At 42.3% G+C, this 23,876-nt stretch overlaps 1 pseudogene; it reads right to left on the bottom strand.

Moving 5' to 3' along the window:
• Positions 1-10,862: 10,862 nt before the first annotated feature.
• LOC124561424 lies at positions 10,863-10,980 on the bottom strand (annotated as a pseudogene).
• Between the last annotated feature and the right edge of the window lie 12,896 nt (positions 10,981-23,876).

Genomic DNA, 23,876 nt, shown 5'->3' with positions numbered 1-23,876 from the left:
TCTAAGTTGGTTTGTTGGCGTCCATCTACACTTTTTCCAAAGATTGCACCTTGTAATTTAATCTTACGTAACGGAAGAGTGGGACAATCGTCCGATTTGTTGCATTTGCTAAAAGCTGTTTCACTAATTACTGAAATGGGACTGCCAGAGTCAAGTACTGCCGTAAATTTTACGTCATTTACTGTAATGTGAATCACAGGATATGCAATGTTGTTATGTTTTACGTCGTGTTCCTGGAGTAAGTTGTCCCTAATGTCTTCCATTTTTACGTAATTACTAGCTACGGCAGCTGCGTCGTCAGTTTCATAAGTACGTTTTGTGGCTGCCAGCGGTGTGAGTCATTGCCTATTGTCTCTTTGTTGGCGCGCGTCGTTATTGGGATTTGGAGACCTAACTTCTACAAATTCACCGTGACGAGAGGGCCCTGCCCTGTTTAAATCCCGCCAGTTCTGATGCAATTCAGGTCTGTCGTTACGATCACATCGTCTGTCGTCATGTCGGTAGTTCCTGTAGTTTCTTTCTTGTCGGTTAAGTGGTGGAGAATTTCTCCCTGAATCGTAACTGCGCGCTGGACCGTTGCGTCTAAAGTTATTCTGTCTCCCTTGATAATAATCGTTTTGGTTCCCAAATTGTCTGTTTCTCTGATTGTCTCTGTGATAGTCACTACCGCGGAGAGGTGATCTTTCCCTGTAATTATTACTACTCTGCCAAAGATTGTCATACGGGTGGTGTCTGCTTTGGTCACGATATATGTTGTGAGAATAGCCTTATCGTCTCCAGTTATTATTTCTTTCATCGCGGAATTGTGACAGATGTGACCTGTAATTGTTGTGCTCCTGTTTCCGCGTTCCCCGATTGTCACTGTCAATTTCCAGTTTTTGTAACAGTCCCTGAAAATCCTCAATGTCTTCTTTGCAACGTCCTGCTAAAATAATATGTCGTAAATGTTCAGGTAATTTGATTAAGCAAATGCGGATGAGTTCTGAGGGGCTGTATGGGTTTGACAGGTACTGATTCTTGTGCAACATGTCTTCAAAATATTTCACAAGACTGGAGAATTCAGATTGTTCGAAATGTTTCATCATTATGATGCTATGTTTTACTCGATCTTGTGTAGCTTGAGACCAATATGCTGAGAGGAAGGCATGATAAAATTCTCCTTCACTGTGGCAATCGTGAATGACCGATCGCATTCTTACAGCTGGTTCATTCTCTAAGTAGCCACACATAAATTCTAAACTGTGTTCTAACGACCAGTTGGGAGGAAAACAATGAGAGAATTGATGGAGCCATGCTTGTGGATGAATGTCGTTGGCAGAATTCTTAAACGTTTTGAATTTAAGTGTAGTAATGAACAGCTTATAGTCAAAATCATCATGTCGGCGAGTCGCATATCGGTCATTGTTACGTCGTTTCGGCTGTTCCATTTCAAAATTCGGTGCACCTTGCCAATTTCTTTCATAATTTCCGAAATGCGCTGTGTTATTATTTTGTGGCTGTTCCGTATTTCCATGTCCCTCTTCCCGTATTGGGGCGAGAGTGTCCTCTGAAATATGAAATGTTTGTATTACTTGTGCCAACTGATGTTGTACTTCCCGGATTCCTCTTTTGTATTGCGTATTAATTTGATTCTGATTTTGTTTGAATTTCTTAATTTGTTCATACTCTTCTGTGTCAGTGATGGCTACAGGTCTTGTGTCATTCAGATCATCATCTACCTTGGCAGATAAGTTAGTGAACTGATCCGAAAGTTCGGGTACTTTCTCCGATAGTGTACTTATTTCCTCAGTGTGTTTTTCTGAACCAAGTTTCAGAGTGTCCATTTGTGTTGAAAGCGTATCTACTGTGTCCTTTAAGTTTTCTTGAGTTTTTGCAAGTTGCGTAACTGAATCGGTAGATGCAACTGAGTCAATTTTAGCTTGCAAGGTGTCATGATTTTCATGAACAATAGTTTGCAGTTCTTTTATGGCTGCTTCGTGATTCTGTAATGCATTTTCATGCCGCGAAAAAATAGGTTGAAAATGCTTACAAATTTGAGTTTTTACGTCATTACAGACTTTTTGACATTTCGATTCAATGTTATGTAACTCAGTAGTTAAATCTTCACACGTTTGTTCAAGAGTTTGTTCTAATGAGTCTAACTTTTGAAGCTGTTGCTGTGTTTATCTCTGATTTTGTTCCAGTGTGTCTAACTTTTGAAGATTTTGTTCCATTGTGTCTAACTTTTGAAGATTTTGTTCCATTGTGTCTAATTTTTGTAGCCTTTGTCCCATTTGTTGCATTAACTGTAATAACAATGCACTGGTGTCTGAAACATGTTCCTCAGTGCTTTTCGGCAGTGAAGTTGCACCGGCAACATTCACATTTTGACAAGCGGAAAATGTGTCTTGACTCATTTGAGAAAACGGTGAGGACGCAAAACCTGAATCTACAGTATTTGCAAAATTGTGTCCTGTCATTTCGGATTCCTGAGGCGAGCTGTTGCCGAGGGATCGATCGATAATGCTTCCCTGTTCACTACCTGTTTCACTGTATACGCCATTGTTTGCAGCCCGCTCCATTTCCCTATGCACAGTTACCAAATTACTACTTTGAATGTCTGTTAATTCATTACACAGCAGTGCTGGTAAGCTACACTCATCGTCACTATTATTTCTCAGTTTACTTTGGAGCCTAGTGTTACGTTTTTCACATGCCATTATTGTCACAATATTTCACACGATAACACAGAAAAGCACAATTTGAAGAGCAAAAATAAGAGAACACATTAACATAGCACTGAAAATAATATCTCGTTAATTGCAAGCGCAGCAGCGAAATACTTGGTGTAAATCTACATGCATGCCACAACTATTTTACTGTACAACAATGAAAGGCTGCAACTATAAAGGAGATTCTCTCTACAATTACACGCTAGCAATAAACAATAGCTACACTAATTACACAAACTACAAGGAAAAAATCAGAAGATTCCAGGTTCGAATCCTGGCAGGGTCGCCATATGAAACGTCCCCTTTTGAAAAATTACTAATGACTGTGCTTAACCTGAAACACAACATTTTTAGCGCAACGCAATCTGACTTTCAGAAATCCCTACAAAAGAATGGCTCTGACTAACATTAACCTATGCATTTCACAAATCGCTTACCTAACAAAAATCTTGGTTACTCGAACTACTGCAATACAGCGAGCGCCACTACTGCCAGCTAAATAAAAGATTCAAACTACAGAAGGCACTAACTACTGATAGGCATAGTTAGCAAATGAAAGATTTTAATAAAGAACAAACAATGTATTTACCTTAATAGTCATAATATACACTCCTGGAAATGGAAAACAGAACACATTGACACCGGTGTGTCAGACCCACCATACTTGCTCCGGACACTGCGAGAGGGCTGTACAAGCAATGATCACATGCACGGCACAGCGGACACACCAGGAACCGCGGTGTTGGCCGTCGAATGGCGCTAGCTGCGCAGCATTTGTGCACCGCCGCCGTCAGTGTCAGCCAGATTGCCGTGGCATACGGAGCTCCATCGCAGTCTTTAACACTGGTAGCATGCCGCGACAGCGTGGACGTGAACCGTATGTGCAGTTGACGGACTTTGAGCGAGGGCGTATAGTGGACATGCGGGAGGCCGGGTGGACGTACCGCCGAATTGCTCAATACGTGGGGCGTGAGGTCTCCACAGTACATCGATGTTGTCGCCAGTGGTCGGCGGAAGGTGCACGTGCCCGTCGACCTGGGACCGGACCGCAGCGACGCACGGATGCACGCCAAGACCGTAGGATCCTACGCAGTGCCGTAGGGGACCGCACCGCCACTTCCGAGCAAATCAGGGACACTGTTGCTCCTGGGGTATCGGCGAGGACCATTCGCAACCGTCTCCATGAAGCTGGGCTACGGTCCCGCACACCGTTAGGCCGTCTTCCGCTCACGCCCCAACATCGTACAGCCCGCCTCCAGTGGTGTCGCGACAGGCGTGAATGGAGGGACGAATGGAGACGTGTCGTCTTCAGCGATGAGAGTCGCTTCTGCCTTGGTGCCAATGATGGTCGTATGCGTGTTTGGCGCCGTGCAGGTGAGCGCCACAATCAGGACTGCATACGACTGAGGCACACAGGGCCAACACCCGGCATCATGGTGTGGGGAGCGATCTCCTACACTGGCCGTACACCACTGGTGATCGTCGAGGGAACACTGAATAGTGCACGGTACATCCAAACCGTTATCGAACCCATCGTTCTACCATTCCTAGACCGGCAAGGGAACTTGCTGTTCCAACAGGACAATGCACGTCCGCATGTATCCCGTACCACCCAACTTGCTCTAGAAGGTGTAAGTCAACTACCCTGGCCAGCAAGATCTCCGGAACTGTCCCCCATTGAGCATGTTTGGGACTGGATGAAGCGTCGTCTCACGCGGTCTGCACGTCCAGCACGAAAGCTGGTCCAACTCTGGCGCCAGGTGGAAATGGCATGGCAAGCCGTTCCACAGGACTACATCCAGCATCTCTACGATCGTCTCCATGGGAGAATAGCAGCCTGCATTGCTGCGAAAGGTGGATATACACTGTACTAGTGCCGACATTGTGCATGCTCTGTTGCCTGTGTCTATGTGCCTGTGGTTCTGTCAGTGTGATCATGTGATGCATCTGACCCCAGGAATGTGTCAATAAAGTTTCCCCTTCCTGGGACAATGAATTCACGGTGTTCTTATTTCAATTTCCAGGAGTGTATATAGCAGTTCATGACAAATTACAAAACTCCGCCATCTTTCTCCCCACATCCACCACTGCTGGCGGCTCACCTCCAACTGCGCAACGCTACGCGCTGTTCACATCCAGCTGCCGCTGCCCAACACTACAATGGCAGACAACAATGCAAACTAGCCACAGACTTCACACAGCACAGCCAGTGATTCTCACACAGAGCGCTACATGGCGTTACCAATAAGAAAACCTAAACAGCCTACTTACAAATTGTGAAGGTGAACAATTGGTAGAAAGTGGGTCTAGGAAGCCATTTAAGAGAGACAGCTGATACGTGAGCTTTTGTGGAAATGGCAGGACGGTTATAAAACTACAAACATTCCCATGTTAGAAGTGGGGACGACAAGAACAGAGCGGCTGGTACACATGTTTAATGGGTGGCAAGACTGTAACTCCCCTGACACCCGGAAGTCGCCAGGTTCTTTTAGCGATCAGGAAGAACATATACTTCACTGTCACAACTGTCTGGAAAGTTTAACAGCCTTCTTTTAGAAATTGGAAATGGTCGGCCTGGAGAGATTAGATCTCTCCCTAAATGAGGAACTGTGGTCCCATCTAGGTAGACGTTTCTTGCCGAAACATGGTCGTGCTTACCGAGAGAATGACGCCTCCCTAGTCTAAAATTTCCTTTTATTTCAGACTAGAGCGATTTCCAGTCGCTGATTGGCTCCCCTCAGGATATGCAAAGCAGAGGCTTGCGCCCCAGGGTGGGAATCTGGATTGCCTACCAGAAAAGTATAACTGTCAAGAGTGGAGATTCAATGAGTGGAGGATAGTTCGATTGGTTTGTACAATGTGGAGGCGGGTTTTCCCCGATAATTCAGCTCCTGCGTCGAGGCTTAGTAGAAAGTGATTGTGATTCTTTGCTTCTTCGTCTTCTGGTCCTTCTCTGTTGGAGAACTTCAGGATTTTTCCCTATTGTGTGAGACTTGTGGTCTGTAGCTTGTGGTCGTCTGAGAACCAGAGGCACTTTCCATCTGTACCGGCAGTGGACCCTGCAGACCTTCTCGGACATATCGCTGCCACAAGAGTGAACTTGTTCGTCCTGAGTCGGTCATCTGACGTTTGACAATTCCCGCATGTGCCGTCGTCCTTGTGACTCGAATTGGATTGTCCAGACCAGCGAACGGATGCGCCTCACACGGTAAGCATGGCCATGTTTCGGCAAAAAGCTACCTAGATGGGACCACAGTCCCTCATTTAGGGAGATATTTAATCTTTTCAGAGCTTTGATAGGGAAGTTTCGCGCATTCTAATAATCAGAACGATAGTCCACGTAATTTGCAAGTTTTCGTGGGCGCGTCAGAACATTACGGCTGCCTCATGGAGCCGCTCGTCGCCCACAGCGTGCCATTTTCTGCTCCCTTCTGAATTAAGGTGGAAGGGTAAAGTATTGCTGCACCGGCGTAGCGTTGTTAAATGATATTCACAGCTCTTCGTTCTGCGTGAACCATAGTTTGCGGTGCACTTGATCGTAGTCGATTGCATTTGAAAAGAACTGGGCCTCACAGTGGATTCGTGTGAACAAAGTCAGATTAATTTAGGATAGAGTTTATATAGCTTCGATCCCAATAAATGCATTTCCAACGAAACACCATTCCTCTATCTGATTTGGTTTGTAATTTTTTTTGAGGACTTGTCAGATAGTTGTAAGTACAAAAGCATTAATAAAAATTTGTCATTCTTTTTATAAATTCAAATATGCTACTGTGCTCACTCATACTCCCGCAACTATTCACTGTTGTTACTTTCTTTTGTGATAATACATGGTTATACCAGCAATTGAAGATACAGTATTACTGAATTAATTAATCTGATTAGTAATTTGAGTTCTGATGGTGACTGCAAACAAAAGTGCCATGAGTAAAGTCACTAATTTGTCATATAAAAAATTAAGGGTGTAGTTCACGATTTGAAGATTGTTAAGATAGCACTTTCCTTTACGTAAAGATAATAACATTCAGCATCACTTGGGCATATATTTATAATGAAGCAAGTGACCTCTTTCAGTGTCGTAGGTAGATACATAAGTGCTATTCTCAATCTGTGAAGGATTGTTAATGATTTTCATTACCGAAAATGACGGCACATTTAAAACGACTAACTTCTAGAGAAGGTACATACCTGCAGTCCATGGGTGAGTATCCCATATTAGTCTTTCTGCTCGCTTTTGCGCAATCAATACTTCTTTTCTAATAAAATTATTCTGTATAGTATTATTAAGTGGAAATATGTAAAATACGACAGGACATTGACGCGTTTGTTTCCAAGATTAGCAATTATACAAAGAAGGAAAGCATCTCAATTTAATTGTTTGAGGAGCTCAGCAACACGATTCTTTCAGTTCAAGTTTTTATCAATATGTGCACCATAAAATTTGAAGCATTCTACCCTACATACTCACTCCTGCCCACATGCTACATCAGTTGTTTATATGACTCTATTTGTTGTACAGAACTGAATGTAGTGTGTTTTTCAAAATTCTGAGAAAGTCCATTTCCAGAGAAATGCTTAATAATTCTTTGGAAAATATAATTTACTAACTTTTCTGTTCCTTTCTCTCTAATAGCATTTATTGTAACACTAGTATCGTACATAAAAAGTACCAATTTTACTTGTTGAATGTTAAGTGGTAGGTCTTTCATATACATAAGGAATAGGAATGGACACAAAATTGAGTACTGCGGGATTCTCTTTTTGATTTTACCCCAGTCTCTAAAATTTTCTACCTTTTCGACACTGTCTGAATTAATCAGCATAATCTTTCGCATTCTATATGTCAAGTATGATTCAAACCAGCTTTGTGAAAAGCCATCATTTTCATAAATTTTGTGTTTTTCTAAGAGAATATCGCATTCGTATCTACACAGTCGAAGGTCTCGGAGAGATCACAACGAATGCCAGTTGACTATATATTACTTTTTAAAGCTTGTACTATTCTAGGTCAATTTATAAAATTCATTATCAGTCGAGCAACCTTTCTACAATCCAACTGTGATATTCTAATTAAAAAATAATGAATTCTATTTAGCTAGTGCTTCTGTCAGCTTTGGATAGTTCTCTTAAGACAAATAGACCTAGACAGAAATTTCTCTCCAACAAAACTCACACGAATCCTATGGTCCTAGAACAAGTGTCAAACGCTTAATGAAAAAATGGGACCCACGAACCGACATCCATAGCCTACAGTCCCGGACATCTCTATAACCTTCCGGATTTCCAAGATTACTGTAGATTTCGAAGATTACAGAGGGATTCCATGGACAGGGTGGGGCAAATAAAAGTTCCCAAGGGAACAGAGCTCCACGACAGAAAGAAACACAGCCGAGGAAAGAAACCTGATTGCAGAATATGTTGAAAGTGATCACCATTCATCTCTTAGCACTTTTGAGGTCTTGCCAGGCCTCAAAAGTGCTAAGAGATGGATGCTAAAGGCGGACTGAAGGTGGACTGACAGTACTGCTGCAGTCTCCTACGAAATGGTCCATTACAGTACGAAACACACAAAAGTAATTGGACACTGACAGATAAGGTGGCCTCGGTGGTCAGCTAAGGCCGCCACCATACCGAAAACTCTGTCAGGGGTGAAAATTTTGTAAATATTGTCCGAGGTTCGCCGGCTGTATGGACAGTTGCTCCATCCTGTTGGAAGTATCTATGGGTCTCTTCCTCCTCCGCTACTGCTGTCAAAAATGGTTTCAAAATGTTGGCAATGTAACGCGCCCTAGTCAGCATCCGAGGAAAGAAGATAGGACCAATAATGTGGTTCAAAAATGGTTCAAATGGCTCTGAGCTCTATGGGACTTAATATCTGAGGTCATCAGTCCCTAGAACTTAGAACTACTTAAACCTAACTAATCTAAGGACATCACACACATCCATGCCCGAGGCAGGATTCTAACCTGCCACCGTAGCAGTCGCGCGGTTCCGGACTGAAGAACCAAGGAACCGCTCGGCTACCGCGGCCGGCCAATAATGTTGCCTGCAGGCACTACACACCAGAGCCATTGTCTGATAAACAGTGGTGTTTTTTGGAAGTTATGCGGATTCACTGCTGCTCAGAACCTGTGATTCTGTGTGTTGACATAACCACTCAGGTGAAAAAGAACGGATCCATGTCCAAGTCATTCATTACTGTATTTTTTCATTGTACAGCTACTCACAAAACTGTTGTGTGGTTATATGTGTACATTCATGCCCAACCATATCCACTCGTAAGGGGCCACTTCCATTTGCCCTCCTTGTAGGATTCACCCTGGCGCGGTCTGGGCTTCCTGACTTCATGCCGAGTTACCTGCCAGTTGCTGCAGGCTCTGCTACGTATCCCACAGGCTACGACCCGACCCGGCGTAGCGCTAAAATGGAATTTCCCCTGTTCTCCAGGCGAGCCCTATTGATGTACCATGTGCCAAGATTCTGTGACATTAGACTTACCACAGCGTCGGTGCCAAAACTTTAAGGCTCAGAAAGTCCTACTTCAGCTCTGTAACAGAGCTGCTGTGAATGTAGCTGTTGAAGTTATCCATTCGTACGAAACCAAATAAAAACGTTTAAATGCTTGGAACGTTGTGTCCTATCAATTTTTGCACCACGTCGCCTTTGTAAACCAAGAGAAGACACTCTTTTGGCATGAGTGCGGATGAAGTACATGATGTTTGGGTTCTGCTGAGGTTGTGCGTAATCATGTTTCATGTCGATGACTACAGAACAGGGTGTCCACACAGCGTTGCAGAAATTCCGCTCTTGCGTTATTCATGGATGCACGAGGGGGCCGCCCTGGTTGAAGATTTAAGAGCGCATTTCATTGCCGAGATCGGAGTAATCGGCTTCCGAAATAAATCTCTAAGCCTCAAAATTATTTCCTATCTATTTCCCTATGCAAACCGATATTGATTGCAAGCAGAGAAGCGACAGACTAGGGAAGAGAAGATGAAAACCACGGAATGTGGTAAGAAATCAACTGTGGGCGGCCACAGCCCGTGGCCTGCGGAGGACGGGGGGACACTGTCTCAAAAATAGAACAATTCCGAGAAGGGGGGAGGGGAGGGAAGGGGCAGGGTGGCGACCGGCGTCGAGACACGAATATCGACGCGGCCGGCAAATGCAGACGCATGGTACGGGGAAAGCCGAGTATACGATTCCTGCACTATAAATTAAGGCGCCGGCGGGGCGGGGAACACATGAAATACACCCGCGGCTGGTACGGCGCACATCGATTCGGCGCCCGCTTTAGTAAATTGCTTTTTTATTACGAGCTGCGACGTCGGCGCTGGCCCGGCCGCAGCGGCAGCAGCGGCAGCGGCGGCAGCGGCCACAGACGCCCCTCACGCAACAGCGGCGGCGGCGGCGCGCGTGGCCTTGACGCAACAATTACAGGCCTCCGGCGCCTGTTGATGCGCTCCACGGCAATCTCCCCCTACCCCTACTCCTACCCCTACCCCTGCGCCTCCCACTCACCCGTGTTTAAATGGGGTGCGCACGCACGCGGTTGCCTCCGCAGGCCTTACGGTCCGTCGCGATGCCAGGCTGCTGAGGTCTGCGTCATAAGTTCAACCCTCCTCCGCGTTGCTTGGTTACGCTGATGAACACCCGCACCCTATGCCTTTCAGATAACGCGCCGTAAATCTCAGAACACGAAAAATCCCTCAGAGAGAAGAAGCTGGCAGAGCCTATCCTGGAAGAAGTTTACATTTTTGGTTTAAGGTTTCATAAAGACTGCAGCCGGTAGATATGGTATTATATGCATTAAGTGTATTCTCTCGGGGCAGCAGTTATACCCAACATCCTCAATTATTTCTTAGATTTGTTCCAATTTTGCATTTCCCAACAATTAGTCCCCAGTAACTACATCTACTTGATTACCTAAAACTAAACTCTAAACTCCTCCCGAACAGGCTATGAAGGCCCAACGGTACCGACCGGCCACCGCGTCATCCTCACTCATAGGCGTCACTGGATGCGGAAATAGAGGGGCATGTGGTCAGCACACCGCTCTCCCGGCCGTATGTCAGTTTTCGAGACCGGAGCCACTGCTTCTCAATCAAGTAGCTCCTCAGTTTGCCTCACAAGGGTTGAGTGCACCCCTCTTGCCAACAGCGCTCGACAGACCGGTTGGTCACCCATCCAAGTGCTAGCCCAGCCCGACAGCGCCTAACTTCGGTGATCTGACGGGAACCGGTGTTACCACTGCGGCAAGGCCGTTGACACACGATTACTCTGCAGTTCATAATTAACATCAAGAACAGCTGTGAGTCTATAACACTTCCTTGCATGTTACTTCTGTTTTACACGGCGATTTTTCGGCGATTATTACGCACTGTGAGCGTTCTGACAGGAAATGACGAATCCAGTCGCACAAGTGAGACAATGCTCCATAGGCACACATTGTGATTAGAAGTCGCTTGTGAGAAGCGGTGTCAAAAACGCTCTGGAAATCTAAAAATATGGAATCAGTTTGATATCCTCTGTCTATAGCAGTTATAACTTGATGAGAACAAAGAGCTAGTTGTGTTTTGCAAGAACAATATTTTCTGAATCCGATTTGGCTGTCTGTCGGTAAAACATTTTCATCGACGTAATTCATAATTTTCAAACACAGTATGTATTCAAAAGTCCTACTGCAGATCGCCGTTAGCGATATTGCCCTGCGATTACTTTTGGTTCCTTTCTTTGGTACTGTTGTGGCTTGTGCATTTGTCCAGTCCTTAGCTACGTATCTCTCGACGAGCGAACGGTTATAGATGATTGCTAAGTATGGAGCTATTATATCAGTATAGTCTGAAAGGAACATCAATGGTACACAATCTGCACCACAGAACCTGCCTGCAAGTCGCTGCACCAAGGATATCTACTTATAAGTTACTAATGCTGGCGGTTGTTTCGATTCGATTCGATTTCTAGAATATTTATTTCGTGTTCTTCGGCCAAGGAATTCCGGGAAAATGTATTTAGAAGCTATACTTAGCTGCACTGTAATCTGTGACATTAGAATTGTTGTCTCGCCTTTCCAATGCAACAATTTCTTTTTTTCTTTTTATATTTAAAACATGTTTCAAGAGCCTGTGGAGTCGTTCATGCAGCTGCAGATGTTCAGGAAAGTCGAGAATTCACAACGTCCGAGACTATGCTCGCATTATACTGCACCAGAGCCGTGCCTGTTGCCGGTCTGGAGGCGGCAGACCGGCTGGAACAATCTAAACTAAAAAACACGGTGCTCGGTGTACATGTCTCCCCATGGTCTCCCCATGTCCCCATCGCCCACGTCAACGCCCTACGTACCAATTAGTGTGGGGGGGAATTTAGTGCCGTAGCATATCGACCTCAATAGCGGTCAGCGACCAATCTGCTGCCGAAGAGCTGCAATACTCTGCCGTAAATATGTGACAACTGCAGCAGACACTCACTGCACGCTTAAAATCCCGTGGCCTCCAGGCCATAAGCCAGTTGCTGTTGTCTCGCGCAGTACGACAATTGCCATTGTAATACACACAGCAAGAAGGGTTTTGTATCACCTCGGTTCAAATGGTTCAAATGGCTCTGAGCACTATGGGACTTAACATCTGAGGTCATCAGTCCCCTAGAACTTAGAACTACTTAAACCTAACTAACCTAAGGACATCACACACATCCATGCCCGAGGCAGAATTCGAACCTGCGACCGTAGCGGTCACGCGGTTTCAGACTGAAGCGCCTAGAACCGCTCGGCCACAACGGCCGGCTCACCTCGGTTCCGAGAGTTGCGGAACCTGCACAGAAAATTGGAGTAGAGATCAACGTAAATACCATTTCCGCCCTTTTTATTGCTCATGAAAACCACAAATTGCATGTCGTACCAGCACACAGCGAGAATATCAGAGGTAGTGGTCCACATTGCTGTACACACCGGTACCTCTAACACCCAGTAGCACGTCCGCTTGCATTGATGCATTCCTGTATTCGTGCTGGTATACTATCCACAAGTGCATCAAGGCACTGTAGGTGTAGATTGTCCTACTCCTCGACGGCTATTCGGCGTAGATCGATCAGAGTGATTGGTGCGTCAGGTCGTCCATAAGCAGCCGATTTATCCCAGGCATGTTTTATAGGGTTCATGTATGGAGAACATGCTGGCCAGTCTAGTTGAGCGATTTCGTTATCCTGAAGTGAGTAATTCACAAGATGTGCACGATGGGGTCGCGAATTGTCGTCCACGAAGACGAATTCCTCACCAATATGCTGCTGACATGGTTGCACTATCGGTATGAAGATGGCACTCAGGTATCGTACAGACGTTACGGCGCCTTCCATGATCACCAGCGGCGTACGTCGGCCCCACATAATGCTACCCCAAAACAGCAGGGAACCTCCATTTTGCTACACTCGCTGGACAGTGTGTCTAAGGCGTTCAGCCTGAGCCCGTTGCCTCCAAACACGTCTCCGACGATTGTGTGGTTGAAGGCATATGCGACACTCATCGGTGAAAAGAACGTGATGCCAATCCTGAGAGGCCCATTCGGCATGTTGCTGGGCCCATCTGTACCGCGCTGCATGGTGTCGTGGTTGCAAAGATGGACCTCGCCGCCATAGACATCGGGAGTGAAGTTGCGCATCATGCAGCACATTGCGCGCAGTTCGAATCGTAACGCGACGTCCTGTGGCTGCACGAAAAGCATTATTCAACATGGTGGCGTTGCTGTCAGAGTTTCTCCGAGCCATAATCCGTAGGTAGCGGTCATCCATTGCAGTAGTGGCCCTTGGGCGGCCAGAGCGAGGCATGTCATCGAAAGTTCCTGTCTCTCCGTATCTCCTTCATGTCCAAACAGCATCACTTCGGTTCACTCCGAGACGCCTGGACACTTTCCCTGTTGAGGGCCCTTCCTGGTAAAAAGCAACAATGCTGACGCGATCGAACCGCGGTTCTGACCGACTAGGCATGATTGAAATACAGACAACGCAAGCCATGTACCTCCTTCCTGGTGGAATGACTTGAACTGATCTGCTGGTGGACCCCCTCCGTGTAATAGGTGCTGCTCAGGCATGCTTGTTTACATCTTTGGGCGGCTGTGTCTGTAATACAATATCCACAGTCAACGACTATCTTCAGGAGTTCTGGGAACGGGGTCAATGCAAAACACTTTTTGAAGCAATTCGCCTCTCTCTCTGCAAGATTATCGGTATAACGACTATACTTGCGCAATGATTCCTCTGGCACAGTGTGTAGGGCGTGTGTTTACAGTTCATGGTAACTTAGTGAATTTCATCAACCACGAAGAAGGTGCTAGCTGTCTCTGCACCTGGGCTGCATCGCTCATGTTTCATATTAGACCACGATAGCAAAGAAACCTATAGAACATTTATAAGGTTTAAAGTCAAAACAGCAACCAGACACAAGTATGGCTTGAGAAAGTGACACAACCCGGACGTTTCAGCCCTTCTATAAGGACATCTTGGGTCCCTATCTCTAATGAATGTGATCGCACACCTTCGGACTGCAGTCTGCTGGCACCTAAGACAACATTACGAAATGTCTTCGTACGGTTATATGTTTAAAGTGCTCAATAAAGATGGGTGCATGACATCGAGAGCGGTACCGTACAAGGTGGTCTTAGAACGAGCCTTTGTCGGTTTATTTATGCATGTGATGCATGTGTCAATGTCGCGCTATATGAGGACATGTAACAGGAGGGCTGAAAAAGCGTAAGGACACTCTGTTGCCTTGGATCACTTTCAAATTTCGAGGAATAGTTTTGAAAGGGCCGTAGTGGTTGCACCTTGTAATTTCTGAAATAAGTGTGGCAAACATAAGACTATTACTTAACTAAAATTTCCATACACTGACACCCACAACTCGAAATGCTGGCAGTCGACTGTAAACCTATACAGCAACACCTATTAGATCCAAACTCTGTCTTTTATTAACGCGGTTAAAGATAATAATACGAGAACATTTTGGAGCCACTACTCACGTATACGATTATTTAAAATGACAAGACAAAGCGCCAAACCTTGTTCGAAAGATAAGCTTATTGATAACTGCCCAGTTGACATAAAGATGGTCAACAAACAAACTTCAATGTCTGGTGTTATACCCTTATCATGGCATTTCTATATACTGCTCACCATATTTTTGCAGTCACAAGAAAACTGCATACATCATTTGGATATTATTGAAGGATAGCAGACACTAGAAAAATGATTGTGGTCATTCACTGTCTAATTCCATAACCTTGAACGAATGTGGATAGTAGTGAAAGAAACAGAGAACACAGTAGCATCAAAGGAGCCATCTTTTCGCAAAAAGTTTTTGTAATTTATTTTTCAGTAACGACACAAAAACAAAATCTCGCGTCTAAGTAACATTCAGACGTTTTATTTGCTGCAGTCGCGGTCTAATCCAAACCGACTTCAAACTAGTTGGCAGAGGGAGACTTCACGTGTAAATGTGACTGCAAACGACGGTCGGCTTTGTCGGAGGTGAAGCACACGTTTTTATAAGTGTTAAAATGTATCACTCAGTAGAGAAACCTCCCTTTTCTCCACCTGAGCACAAAGCCCGCAAAAATGACGTTGAGAAACACTGACTTATAAACGATCGGCTTATGCTGGTTTTAGTCGAGAGTTTATGCTTATGACTTCCCATTTTTTAAACCAGATTCCGTCTGCTAAATGGATCAGAGTGACAGAACCACAAAGATATTTTCCTTTCCTATCTCAACCACCAATACTATCAAAACCTTCCTGAAACTGTTGTGCATAAGGGTTCTTGATTTTAAGATTCTGACAGCCGAAAGCACAGCCTCTTAGGGTGTGTACACCAGAGCAAGGTGTAACCCAGACTGCAGAAGGTGTCGCAATGTTGACGACGGTGCAAGCGTCAACTCCAGATTTCGATCAATAGCGTTGTCTCTCTCTTTCTTTATGCTTGTCTCTGTCGATCCGCCTGTCTCGACCGTACTCTTGACCTTTTCCAAAATTCACTTCTCTTTTCCTCGTACCGCCAAATGTTTACGTGCAGTCGCCGGAGAGCTTAGTTTGGTGCAACGAGATTCTCGGTACAAAAGAAATTAAAATAATAATAGTCATCATAAAAATAATAACAATAAATTTTAATTCGGTTTCAACAGAAAATTATCTCTTCTTTTTTTTCAATTACGCTACTAAGCTCTGGAACAAGAGATCGGCTGACAGCAATTCTTAGACCACTTTCAAAATTACGATCAAAAATACTTTGAAACATCCCCTTGGAAAAATTTATAAATTACTGTGCTGGTAAACCTCTTACGTTATTTGATTTTCAAACAGCTGAGCAAAACTGAACGTGATCAGACATGTCTCTCTTTACTTATTCTGATCATCAAGAAACTGACACACAATATTTTTAGCGCAACGCAATCCGACTTTCAATAATCCCTACAAAAGAATGGCCCTGACTAACAATAACCTATACCTTTCATTAATCACTTACTTCACAAAAGTCTTCGTTACTCGAACTACTGCAATACAGCGAGCGCCACTACTGCCAGCTAAATAAAAGATTATAACTATGGCACTAACTACTGATAGGCATAGTTAGCAAATGAAAGATTTTGGTAGAGAACAAACAATGTATTTACCTTAATAGTGTTCAAAAGTCATAATATATATGTCAGTTCATGACATCCAGTCTTACAAATTTCGTTTTTCTGACGGACACATGTCCAGATCGTCCGCTCTCAAAATTCTACTATCTCTCTCCCCTCATCCACAACTGCTGGCGGCTCGCCTCCAACTGTGCAACGCTACGCACTGTTCACATCCAGCTGCCCAACACTACAATAGCGAATATTACAAACAATTCCAACCAGCCACAGATTGCACTCAGCACAGTCAGTGATTTTCATACAGAGCGCTACATGGCGTTACCTACATAAAAACCTAAACAGCCTACTTACATAGCCACCATGCTCCCCACAAAAAATTTTACAATTGTTTTAGGCACTGGCAAATACATATTTGTTAAAATATTTATATTAACGCTAACAAATATATCAAATGCACACACTTATCGATACAAAGTTGACCAAAAGCAAAAATTTTCTCACAGTCCATAAAGACAGTCCTGATCATTCATCACAGTAGTAATTACACTGCACCGAGTCTGATCTGTAAAAGAAAATGCACATGGAAGTAGTGGATTTCTGTGCAGTCTTGTCCTACCAACGGAAAGACAATGCTGACTCTTGACATGCAGACAGGTAATGGGCCACAACAGACAAACCCACAGCAGAGTCGGTCGAAGTTTTGAAGGATATAGGTAGGTAGGTCATCACAGAGCAGACTCACTATAGTCCTGATAGAGATTATGGTATTGGTGGGCCATCAAAGGTGCAGACCCACTGTAGTCCTTGTAGAAATGGTTTGGAATTGTCCTTAAAACCAGCAAAGCTGTTAACCAGTCCCTTGCTGAGTTATCAACACATGTGCAAACACTAACAGTCCCTTTTTCTTAACTTCTCACATATTGTGCATATACTATCACCAACAGAAATGTGTGCCCTGAAATGAATGCTTATAAGTTACTTAATTTGATGAACCAGTATCAATTACAATTTTATAGCATGAGAATACAATTACAAAAGTACAAAAAACATAATTAAAGAACATAATAATACAGATAAAATTTGTAGTAATACAGGCTTTACAAAAGAATAAAAATAAACATATACATAAGTGTTACAGGAATTATGACATAAGTAAATAAATAAAATTATGAGAATAGTTTTCGAAACATTAAATTCACACATGAGCATTAAAACAGAACAGAATAAATAATGTCTAAACATCTTTACAAAGAAAATAACATATTATTTGCAAAATTCTACAGCATAACTCTTATCAGATAAACACATAAAGACAGAAAGAACACCGATACACAACAGTACACAAACACATAGCGGGATTACACAAAAGGAAAGGACATGGTTTGTTTTACTGCAATATTATTGTATTTGATTTGCAAACAAAACTTTCTTTACTTCTTGGAGACCTCCCTTAGTTCATCATTATTCCCAAAAGTCCTATCTATACCTGTTATCCCTAAACCCTACTGTTTTGTTCATATCCTCTTTCAAAATAATTATTCTTCATTGTACACTACCCATTTCGGCCCAAATCTTTTTCATATAACTTCTCAATGCATTTCTTCCAACTCATCACAGCTCATACTCTTATACAGCCTACCCCATCTTAAGCTAACTTAAATCTACTGAGCTCAGATTTATTAACTAAGGGATGAGGCAATGCAGCAGCACAAAACAATTAACACAAACAGCAATGACAAAAAATGCAAGTTGGCAAAGAAAGCAGCAGTATATCTAAATTGGCAAAGCAAGCAGCTGTACATCTAAATTAGCAAGGCTAATGCAATATTACAACTAGTGTGAGCCAATGAGCAACAACAATCTGTAGTAAAACTGGCTTAACACAAGGTAGAATTCAGTAGGACAGTGCCTGACAAACAGCAGCAGCAAATGCAATAACTTATACCTAAACATGACGAAGCTCAAGCTGCAAAAATACTACAGTAAGGACAGGAAATGTCTAATACCTACATCAGATCTTAACACTAGAGTAATGCATCACAAAAACTTACTCTGCAAAAAAAAAAAAGTCACCAAATCGTTGAAAAAATTATTTACGCAATTCCTGTGAAGGGAAATGTCTATTTTTGCTCCCTTTTTAAGAAAGTAGATGATAAAAATATCATATACTGGGTCTGTAGACAGAAAACATTTCTATTAGTACATCTATTAAATTTTATTTTAACCAATGTTGTAGTGCAGCTGGAAACTAGATATTAAACAAAATGAGCAAATATATACATAAATCAAGGTGTGAAACGCCATTCACTAGCCGCATGGAATTTCATAAGGCAGTAAAAAATCTCTCAACTAGCAAGACAATAGAAGTAAAATGTTTCTCATCATTTCATTAGGCATTTCAGTAAATATCAGAAATTACGCACTGCAAAGTGTAATCATATGTTTTCAAGTATGAGTGTGTTGTATTTGCGATGCTTTCTACAAAGAAATGTCGATAGCGAGGTTAATGGCCTCTCCTCTTTTTTTGTTGTCCCTCTGAACAGCACAGCTTTTTGTTGTTGTTTTTTTTTTCAGGTGACTGTTGCATAGCTGGGCGCCTACAGTGCATTACGCCAAGGTCACTTAGCTTTCTTACCGAAATATTTACGACAGCAGTATCTGCTACAGTGACAGTCGCATACAAAAAAAAAAATCACAGGTCGAAAAATTACAGTACAAATGCGCAGAAACGAAATCTCATGAATAGCAGTGTTGTGATACATTCACACATGGACATATATGTCATAACTCTTAAAGCACAATTCTTGGTTTCCAACATCCTTTTTCACAAACCAGAGCCCCTAACTTCTATTCATTATTCATATACATATAAACATGTAATCACATTCCTCATATAGCATCAGCTTATTGATCATAAACATACCTCAACAGCACAATACACATCGTCATCGTAATAATAACATCATAACAGATCAATCACATCTCAAAATCGTCACAGATTCTTTCAATAATTTCAAAACCTTCAATACAGTCATCTACCTCAAACGTACTTCAAAAATCATGATCCCTTACCAAATACAACATTCAAAGCTATCATAGTATCACAATGGTTCCAAAAATATATGAACAGTTCAGAAAGAACATACAAAATACAATTTCGTAAGTGTGAAGTTATCCAACTGTGTTATTGCATAAACATGTGTCACTGATGTAGTAAAAAAAATGTTTGTCTCTCCCAGTTAAATAATCAGATAGCTGTGTAATTCTGTGTTAGAGAAATACGGTACCAATGTAAAAAAATTGTATAAGCAAATATCATATTAGCTAGGGCTCCTAGCACTTGCCACAAGCTTAGTACACAAAGTAGGCATGTACCTTCTGAGGATTAATGTAATTATACCCTCCGGTGTTACAGATTACAGCAATGGAATGAAATGTATCACAGAAAACCTTTGTATCTTTGTAATTCAGAAATCTATAAAATAAATGTTTCAAGTACAAAATTAATCACCCAAATACGTGTACTGTAGCGTTAAACTGTGCATCTTGTTGTAAGATAATCTCTGTCATTACTTAAGGGTAAAAAATGTATCAGGTGTCGTAATTATCGTCGTCCGTAAGCAAAGTTCTGTAGAAATCAATGTACTTACCTCATAATTAAGTGAAATGCTATGCGTATAGATATCGTAGTTATTACATACATTACTGTGATCAAGAAAGTACTATACTGTAACGTATTGTTGTGCTACGGAAAAGGATGTCTCATTGTAGCTATACCACAAAAGTGACTGCTAAAACATGCTTTACTTTCCAGATGAATTCAGAAAAACTGTGCAGTTATAAAACATAACAGCGCAAAAGCAATAATATAAATTGTGTCACTCAGTAGTAGCGTCGTGATATAATCGTGTAGTTTTCAAATAAATTCTGTGTCATCTGGTATCTCTCAGATAGTACTTTAAATCCAGACTGTATTTTCAAGTAAAGCAAAATGTAGCATTAAAATCTCATTTGCTGTACTGGTATATGTTCTAAGTATGTAACCCTTATAGTCGTTATGTAATCGTGAAACTGACAAGCAAGAATGTACACACACAATAACATTCTGTTGTCTGTTCACTATAACAATGTATTCGTAATTACTGTCTAAATATGTTCCCTAGGTTCTTGTCTGGATAGTTAACTTCAAAACATTGTTGCATGTTAACAATTTCTATGTGAGACAAAGCATACTAGTAACGTGAGGTGAAAAATTTTATAGCAAAGACTAAGTTAAAAAGCAGATTATCTCTCAATAAACGGTTTTACATGTGAAATGTCGTGCAATCCTTTAATCTTACTAGTACGCAGAGTTTCAACTTCAACGCAATTATCGTGTGGTATACATTGGTAAAGAATGCTCAAATTTTTCTCAAGATTAGCGACTATGTAATTTTTCTCAAGCCCAGCCGGCGCAAGTGGCCGCCTGTGGTGTAGGTCATTACTGTTACCCTTGTTGTCGCGTGCCGTTACTGGGATTTGGAGATCTAACTTCTACGAATTCACCTTGTCGGGTGACCTCTGCCTGTTTGAACCACGTCAATTTTGGTTAAATTCTGGTCTGTTGCTAAGATTATACCGTCTGTCGTCTTGCCGGTAGTTTCCGTAATTTCTTTCTTGTCGGTCACGTGGTGGAGAATTTCTCCCTGAATCGTAACTGCTTGCTGAACTGATGTGTCTGAAGTTATTATGTCTCCCTTGATAATAATTATTTTGGTTCCCGTATTGTCTGTTTTTCTGATTGTCTCTGTCTTAGTCATTACCGCGGAGAGGTGATATTCCCTGTAATTATTACTACACTGCCAACGATTGTCATATGGGAGGTGTCTGTTTTGGTCACGATTAGCGTTGTAAGAATAGCTTCGTCGTGTCCAGTTATTGTTTCTGGAATTGTGAGAGATGTGACCTGTAATTGCTGTGTTCCTATTTTCGCGTTCTGCGATTGTCAAATTCTTGTAACAGTCCCTGAAAAGCTTCGATGTGGTCTTTGCAACGTCCCGCCAAAATAATATGCCTTAAATGTTCAGGCAATTTGATTAAGCAAATGCGGATGCGTTCTGAGGGGCTGTATGGGCTTGACAGGTACTGATTCTTGTGCAACATGTCTTCAAAATATTTCACAAGACTGGAAAATTCGGATTCTTCAAAGTGTTTTATCATTATGATACTATGTTTTACTCGGTCTTGAATAGCTTGAGACCAATATGCTGAGGGGAAGGCATGATAAAATTCTCCTTCACTGTGACAATCATGAATGACCGATCGCATTATTACAGCTGGTTCATTCTCTGATTCTAATCTGTGCTCCAGTGACCACTAGGAAGGAAAAAATGAGAGGATTGAAGAAGCCATGCTTGTGGACGAATGTCGTTGCCAGAATTCTGGAATGTTTTGAATTTACTTGTAGTAATAAACAGCTTATAGTCAAAGTCATCGTGTCGGCGAGTCGCATATCGGTCATTGTTACGTCGTGTGTGCGGTTCCATCTCAAAATTCGGTGCACCTTGCCAATTTCTTTCATAATTTCCGAAATGCCCTGTGTTATTATTTTGTGGCTTTTCCGTGTTTCTGAGTCCCTCTTCCCGTGTTGGAGAGCGAGTGTCCTCTTAAATATGTAATTCTTGTATTACTTGTCCCAACTGATCTTGTACTTCACAGATTTCTCTTTTGTGTAGCGTATTAATTTGATTTTGATTTTGCTTTAAGTTCGTAATTTGTTCATACTCTTCTGTGCGGCCTTGTGTCATTCAGATCATCATCTACATTTGTACATAAGTTAGTGATCTGATCCGAAGGCTCGGCTACTTTCTCCAATAATGAACTGATTTCCTCAGTGTGTTTTTCCGAACCAAGTTTCAGAGAGTCCATTTGTGTTGAAAGCGTATCTACTGTGTCCTGTAAGTTTTCCTGAGTTTTTGCAAGTTGAGTAACCGAATCGGTAGATGCAACTGAGTCAGTTTTAGCTTGCAAGGTGTGGTGCTTTTCATGAACAATAGTTTGCAGTTCTTTTATGGCTGCTCCGTGATTCTGTAATGCATCTTCATGACGCGAAAAAATAGGTTGGAAATGCTCAAAAATTTGTGTTTTTACGTCATTACAGACTTTTTGACATTTCGATTCGATTTTAAGTAACTCAGCAGTTAAACCTTCGCCTGTTTGTTCAAGCGTGGTGTCTAACTTTCGAAACTGTTGCTGTGTTTGTATCTGATTTTGTTTGATTTGTTGCATTAATTGCAATAATAATGTATTAGTGTCTGGAATCTGTTCCTCTATGCTTTTCGGCAGTGCATTTGCACCGGCAACATTCGCAGTTAGAAAAGCAGAAGATGTGTCCTCACTTAATTGAGAAAAAGGTGAGGACGCAAAACCTGAATCTACAGTATTTGCAAAATTTTGTCCCGTCATTTCGAAATCCTGAGGCGAGCTGTTGCCGACCGATCGATCGCTTTTCCTAAGTATAGAGTAACTATATATCTAAGTTGCCTTAGCATCACCCTTCGTTTCCTTCGCCCAGAAATAAAGAAAAAAATTATTGTGTTAGGAAACTTCATTTCGTATCGCAGGATCTTTAACCAAAGAAAAAATGCTAAGTTACTAGTAAAAACCTCGTGTGTGGAAACGGAATTCTCTCTTACTTTTTCCTCCCTGATGTCCCCTATGATTTCATTACACTTTTCTGAAAGTAATTGCTGCAGTGTCTTTCAACAGACGGATTTTATACATATGTAATTACTGTACTACAGATTAGACATTTAGCTTTATAAGTGGAACTAATGAGACATGAGAATGTTCCGACTCCAGTATAAATGAACTTTCGGAAATCTTTGCTTTTTGGTAGCAGGTTGTTTCGTTATTCTAATAACAATCTAGCGTTTATCTATTTTAGTGTTGAACAAGCCACCTAGCCGTCTAGCGTACCACGGCGACTTCACCACGCAAGCCGAGTTGACGCGAATTAAGCCGATTTGGACCGATGCATCGTGTAAACACTCTCTGCTTATCGGCCTGTACGCGCGTGATTTTCCGATTGTTAGAGCCCTGGCCTAGAGGCTTTGCTAGTATGAAACCATCAATAACAAAGAGCAAACTTCACCATCCCATCGCTTGGGAAACTCTTACTATAATTTTATTTTATCTCCGTCTGAAGCGTACTCGCCCATTCTTCAGACGCATTTCACTTCTACTGACAAAGGAATACCAGCGGTTATGTTGTAATCTTTATTACTAAACGATACTTCTATTTCATTGGTTACTGTAAACTGAACCGTAGTTCCATATAATGACGACACATTCTAGATTATAACGTCAGCGTCCTGTGCTGCTTTTACATGTTTACCATAACAACTACAGCTCCCTTCAACTTAAAAGCTGCTGGAATCGAATTGACGCAGCACACACTCACAGGACTCATTACTTAGCGAGTTTTTCAGCCTATTTCATTTTCTTGATTTGAAGCTTTATGTTAAGCGTAGATTTCAGGATACTGCAAATTAAATTATTTTTA

The sequence above is a fragment of the Schistocerca americana genome, chromosome 1, assembly GCF_021461395.2.
Source record: "Schistocerca americana isolate TAMUIC-IGC-003095 chromosome 1, iqSchAmer2.1, whole genome shotgun sequence".
In the NCBI taxonomy this organism is placed as follows: Eukaryota; Metazoa; Arthropoda; class Insecta; order Orthoptera; family Acrididae; genus Schistocerca; species Schistocerca americana.
The sequence above is the reverse complement of the archived record's forward strand: the minus strand, read 5'-3'. Positions and strand labels throughout refer to the sequence as shown.